The sequence below is a fragment of the Physeter macrocephalus genome, chromosome 16 (genome assembly GCF_002837175.3).
Source record: "Physeter macrocephalus isolate SW-GA chromosome 16, ASM283717v5, whole genome shotgun sequence".
NCBI lineage: Eukaryota > Metazoa > Chordata > Mammalia > Artiodactyla > Physeteridae > Physeter > Physeter macrocephalus.
In genome coordinates this window covers 24,408,287-24,414,409 of record NC_041229.1, presented here as the reverse complement: position 1 = coordinate 24,414,409, position 6,123 = coordinate 24,408,287, and positions in this window count along the sequence as shown.

Here is a 6,123-nt window from a genome sequence, read left to right as displayed (position 1 = left end):
AACACTCCCAAATTCATTCTACGAAGCCACCATCACCCTGATACCAAAACCAGACAAAGATATCAAAAAAAAAAGAAAATTATAGACCAATACCACTGATGAACATAGATGCAAAAATCCTCAACAAAATACTAGCAAACAGAATCCAACAGTGCATTAAAAGTATTATACCCCATGATCAAGTGGGATTTATCCCAGGGATCCAAGGATTCTTCAATATACTCAAATCAATCAATGTGATACACCACATTAACAAATTAAGGAATAAAACCCCTATGATCATGTCAATAGATGCAGAAAAAGCTTTTGACAAAATTCAACACAAATTTATGATAAAATCTCTCCAGGAAATGGGCATAGAGAGAACCTACCTCAACATAATAAAGGCCATATATGACAAACCCACAGCAAGCATCATACTCAATTGTGAAAAACTGAAAGCATTTCCACTAAGATCAGGAAAATGACAAGGATGTCCACTCTCTCCACTCTTATTCAACATAGTTTTGCAAGTCCTAGCCATGGCAATCAGAGAAGAAAAAGAAATAAAAGGAATACAAATTGGAAAAGAAGAAGTAAAACTGTCACTGTCTGCTGAAGACTTCATATTATACATAGAAAATGCTAAATATGCCACCAGAAAACTACTAGAGCTAATCAATGAATTTGGTTAGGTTGCAGGATACAAAATGCACAGAAAATTCTGGCATTCCTATACACCAACAACAAAAAATCAGAAAGAGAAATTAAGGGAACACTCCCATTTACCATTGCAACAAAAAGAATAAAATACCTAGGAATAAACCTGCCTAAGGAGATGAAAGACTTGTACTCAGAAAACTATAAAACACTGGTGAAAGGTATCAAAGATGACATAAACAGCTCTTAGATTGGGAGAATCAATATTGTGAAAATGACTATGCTACCCAAAGCAATCTACAGATTCAATGCAATCCTTATCAAACTACCAATGGCATTCTACACAGAATTAGAACAAAAAATTTTACAATTAACATGGAAACACAAAAGACCCCGAATAGCCAAAGCAATCTTGATAAAGAAAAACAGAGCTGGAGGAAGCAGGCTCCCCAACTTCAAACTATACCACAAAGCTACAGTAATCAAGACAGTATGGTACTGGCACAAAAACAGAAATATAGATCAATGGTACAGGAGAGAATGTCCAGAGATGAACCCACGCACATATGGGCACCTAATCTATGATAAAGGAGGCAAGAACATACAATGGAGAAAATACAGCCTCTTCAATAAGTGGTGCTGGGAAAACTGAACAGCTACATGTAAAAGAATGAAATTAGAACACTACCCAACACCATACACAAAAATAAACTCCAAATGGATTAAAGACTTAAATATACGACCAGACACTATAAAACTCTTAGAGGAAAACATAGGCAAAACAGTCTTTGACATAAACCACAGCAAGATCTTTTTTGACCCACCTCCTAGCATAATGAAAATAAAAACAAAAATAAACAAATGGGACTTAATTAAACTTAAAAGCTTTTGCACAGCAATGGAAACCATAAACCAGATGAAAAGACAACCCTCAGAATGGAAGAAAAGAGTTGCAAATGAAACAACAGACAAAGGATTATACTCCAAAATATACAAACAGCTCATGGAGCTCAATATCAAAAAAACAAACAATCCAGTTAATAAATGGGCATAAGACCTAAATAGACATTTCACCAAGGAAGACATACAGATGGCCAAGAGGTACATGAAAAGATGCTCAACATCACTAATTATTAGAGAAATGCAAATCAAAACTACTATGAGGTATCACCTCACAGTGGTCAGAATGGCTGCTATCAAAAAATCTAGAAACAATAAATTCTGGAAAGGGTGTGGTGAAAAGTGAACCCTCTTGCACTCTTGGTGGGAATGTAAATTGTTACAAGCACTATGGAAAACAGTATGGAGGTTCCTTAAAAAACTAAAAATAGAACTAACCATATGACTCAGCAAACCCACTATTGGGCATATACCCTGAGAAAACCATAATTCAAAAAGAGACATGTACCACAATGTTCATTGCAGCACTATTTAGAATAGCCAGGACCCAGGACATGGAAGCAACCTAAGTGTCCACCGACACATGAATGGATAAAGAAGATGTGGCACATATATACAATGGAATATTACTCAGCCATAAAAAGAAATGAAATTGAGTTATCTGTAGTGAGGTGGATGGACCCAGAGTCTGTCATAAAGAGTGAAGTAAGTCAGAAAGAGAAAAACAAATACTGTATGCTAATGGATATGTATGGAATCTAAAAAAGAAAAAAAGAAAAAAATGGTACTGATGAGCTAGCTACAGGGCAGGAATAAAGAGGTAAACATAGAAAATGGGCTTGAGGACATGGGGTGTGAGGGCGAAGCTAGGGCAAAGTGAGAGTAGCATTGACATATATACACTACCAAATGTAAAATAATTGGCTGGTGGGAAGCAGCAGCATAGCACAGGGAGATCAGCTTGGTGCTTTGTGATCCCCTAGAGGTGTGGGATATACAGGATGGAAGGGAGGCTCAAGAAGGAGAGAATATGAGCACATGTGTATGCATATGGCTGATTCACTTTGTTGTGCAACAGAAACTAACCCAGTATTGTGAAGAAATTATACTCCAATAAAGATCTATTAAAAAAAAAGAATCTTGTGGTCCTGTGGACAAAGCCAAATATATTCAAATAAATGCTTAAATCCTAATTATTCACTGACACTTTAGAGATAATCCTCAAACCTACTAGCTGTGGGTCCCTGAATTCCACCTGGGTTGATCTTATTTATACTTTATGTCAAGCAATAAAGAAATGTTAAGAAATAATTACCTTGTAAAAGCATGAGACTATTGTTGATAAATTTTTATGGAAGCACCAAATTATTGGAAGAATTTAAAGAGGTTGATATTAAAACCAGGAAGCAGTTTGGCAAAATTGTATGGATTTAGAAGTCAGGCAAACTTAGACCCAGACAGCATATTTGGAGGATTATGTGAATAGGTATACTTACATTAAAAGTGCTTAGTGTTGTTACTGAACTCAGGTCCAGCTACTCACCACTCAAAAATCAATACTTGAGAGGTAAGTGTCCGTAGAAACAGAAAACATTGCTTTTAATCAGAAAGCCAGCAATCTGGGGAGAAGGTGGACTTGTGCCCCAAACCAACTCCGAAGATTCTGCTCGGCTATGTAAGTTTTTAAAGGGGAAAGAGGAAGTAATCTCAGTTAATCACTGAGATAGTGAATCAGACTGCTCACTATCTCCCACTGTGTGCAGGCTTGCCAACTCTTCATGATCTTTCTTAGATGCTGTCTTGTTCACACAGTTTGTTCACAAGATTACTGAAGGGGAAGCTGGGGAAGAGATCTAGTCAAATGCTAATTACTTATTCTTCATTTCTATTTCTTTCATCTAAGGAAAGAAACAACAGTTTAGGCAAGGTATTATGTGATCAAAAGATTTGAGAGGTACACTTGGGCGGGACATAAGTAGTGCCTGGCAGTGCCTGATTTAAAGTTACTTACAATACAGCTTTGTTAAAGTGACAAGACAAAAGGGGCATCCTGCAGAGAGCTCTTTCCTGCAAAGAACTCTTTTCTACCAAAAGCTGCTTACATTATTGAATGATCAGTTAAGGAAATTCTGACTTCAGATGCTCATAGGCAACAGAATATACCAGATATATAAATCACCAATTAAAATAAAGTAAAATAAGTGATTACCATGTGTCAGAAACTGAGACCTAGAGAGGTATATAAATTTCCCAGTATTACACAGTTAAGAAGTGATGCACTCAAACCCAGATTTGCTGACTCCAGAATTTGGGCTCTTAAGGATAGATGTATACAGTCTCAAGATAGACCTGAATGGTATTATAGAAGTAGAAAGGAAAAGGTTCTCAATGCAGGAAGGCAAGAGACCGCACTAAGAGGGTGAAAAGAGATTGGGAATGACATTATTATGAAGAAGGTGACATAGGCAGCTTTTTAAAAAGTAAGAGTAGTCAAACAAGGAAATGGGGAGGACATTACAGGCAAAAAACGAAGACAAACTGTGAACACACAAGGTGTGGCTAGCTCACAGAAGGCATGTGGAGATCCCAAGTCAAAAATGTCTGGGGCTTCCCTGGTGGCGCAGCGGTTGAGAGTCCGCCTGCCGATGCAGGGGACGCGGGTTCGTGCCCCGGTCCGGGAGGATCCCACATGCCGCGGAGCGGCTGGGCCCGTGAGCCATGGCCGCTGGGTCTGCGCGTCCGGAGCCTGTGCTCCACAGCGGGAGAGGCCACAGCAGTGAGAGGCCCGTGTACCACAAGAAAAAAAAAAAAAAAAAAAAATGTCTGAACACCTCTCGTCAACCATCAACTTGGAGAGGGTTTGTCTTCCCCAAAAGCACAATCCTAAATAAGGAGAAATCTAGGAAACAGGTCACCTACCTTTTTATTAATTTATTTAATAGTTAAAGACTGAGTGCTTACTCTGTGCCAGGCACTTTCTAGTTATTGCATGTAAACAACATGGAAGATGGGGTGGGGAAGTGACTAAATAAATAAGTTAATTAATAATACATAGGAAGAATATCAGACAGTTATAAGTGCAAGAGGTAGGAGAGAAGGAATGGGAAAGCAGAAATTGGTAATAACCTTAAACCTGAAATCAGAAGAACTAAGTGTTAGCTTGGCTTTGCCACAGACTTGTGTTTTGTTCTTGGGCTAAGCTACTCTCTCCTCCGGATCTTAGCTCTCATCAAATGAAAATCATTTTAAAACATAGTGTATTGAACATATATGTTTATTCTTGTTCTTCTTCAAAACTTCAGTGAGTGATATAGTAAAGAGGTTAACCACAAAAACAATTAAAAGACTTAAACCCACAAAGACAAAGAAAACAGAAGAAAAGACAACAGCAGACAAGGCTACCAACCAAATATTTCAAGATAAAAGTATTTCAACAAGTGGTAACTGACTTAACAGGATTGAGGAAGCTGCAAACTCAGTGTGGAAAGTCAGAGACCAAAATAAGTCACCAGGGAAAATAAAATGAAGGCAAAGGAAACAGACTAAGCAGAGATCAAAAGAAAACTTTAAAAATAATAATGTCATCATAAAGATAATGAAATAATACATTCATAAAACAAGAACAGTATGCTGTGAAAAGGAAACAATCAGAAAGCAACAATAGCAAAAACCTCTTGGAAATTGAAGTATGAAAGCAAATTTTTTTAATTCAATAGAAAGACTGAAATATAAAGTTGAAGAAATCTACTAAGATGTAAAACCAAAATACACATCTCTGCAGCTGGCTGATCTCCCTATTGTACACATTCTCCCTAGGTGCAGTTTCAGGTAATCTTTCCTTGTCATGTTCTCCCTTGTTCTGGGGTCTTCTCCTGAGGGAGTTTTCTCTGAGGATTGGCTTGATCAGCACTGGAGAGTGGGTTTGGTTCCTAGGGTGGTAGTCTCGCTGTGGGAGTCTTTGCTGATAGCTGGTCTAGGTACCATCTGATGTGTCTCAAGGGGGTCTGGTGTATTTCACAGGTATAATGCACAGCATTAGCAAGCAGTAGGGTCACTTGGCCTTCCTGTGGTTCGTGGATTACTTGCCCTTTTGCGACATTTCTCTTCACCCTCACCACTTCCCCCCTAGATAGACAACAAAATACTTTTGCCTGTGTATTTGTAGTAGCCTTCTAATAGCTATTCCTATTTCCATTTTGACTCCTGGTTTAGTGTCAACATAGTATAGCTCTAATAGACTTTATTTTTTAGAACATTATTAGATTTACAGAAAAATTAAGTAGAGGGACTTCCCATTGGTTAGTACTCTGTTCTTCCCTTGCAGAGGCACGGGTTTGATCCCAGGTCAGGGAGCTAGGATCCCACAAGCTGCATGGAGTGGCCAAAAAACAAAAAAGCAAATCCACAAAATACAAAGAGATAGAAAATGGGAGATAAAAAATAAGAAATTCAGAAGATATATCCAAAAGATCTTACATCCAACCTTTATGCATTTCAGGGAGAGAACAAAGAAATGGAGTAAAGGAAATTCTCAAAGAAAAAACAATTACAAAAAAAAATCCTACTATTGAAAAGTGAGTATTC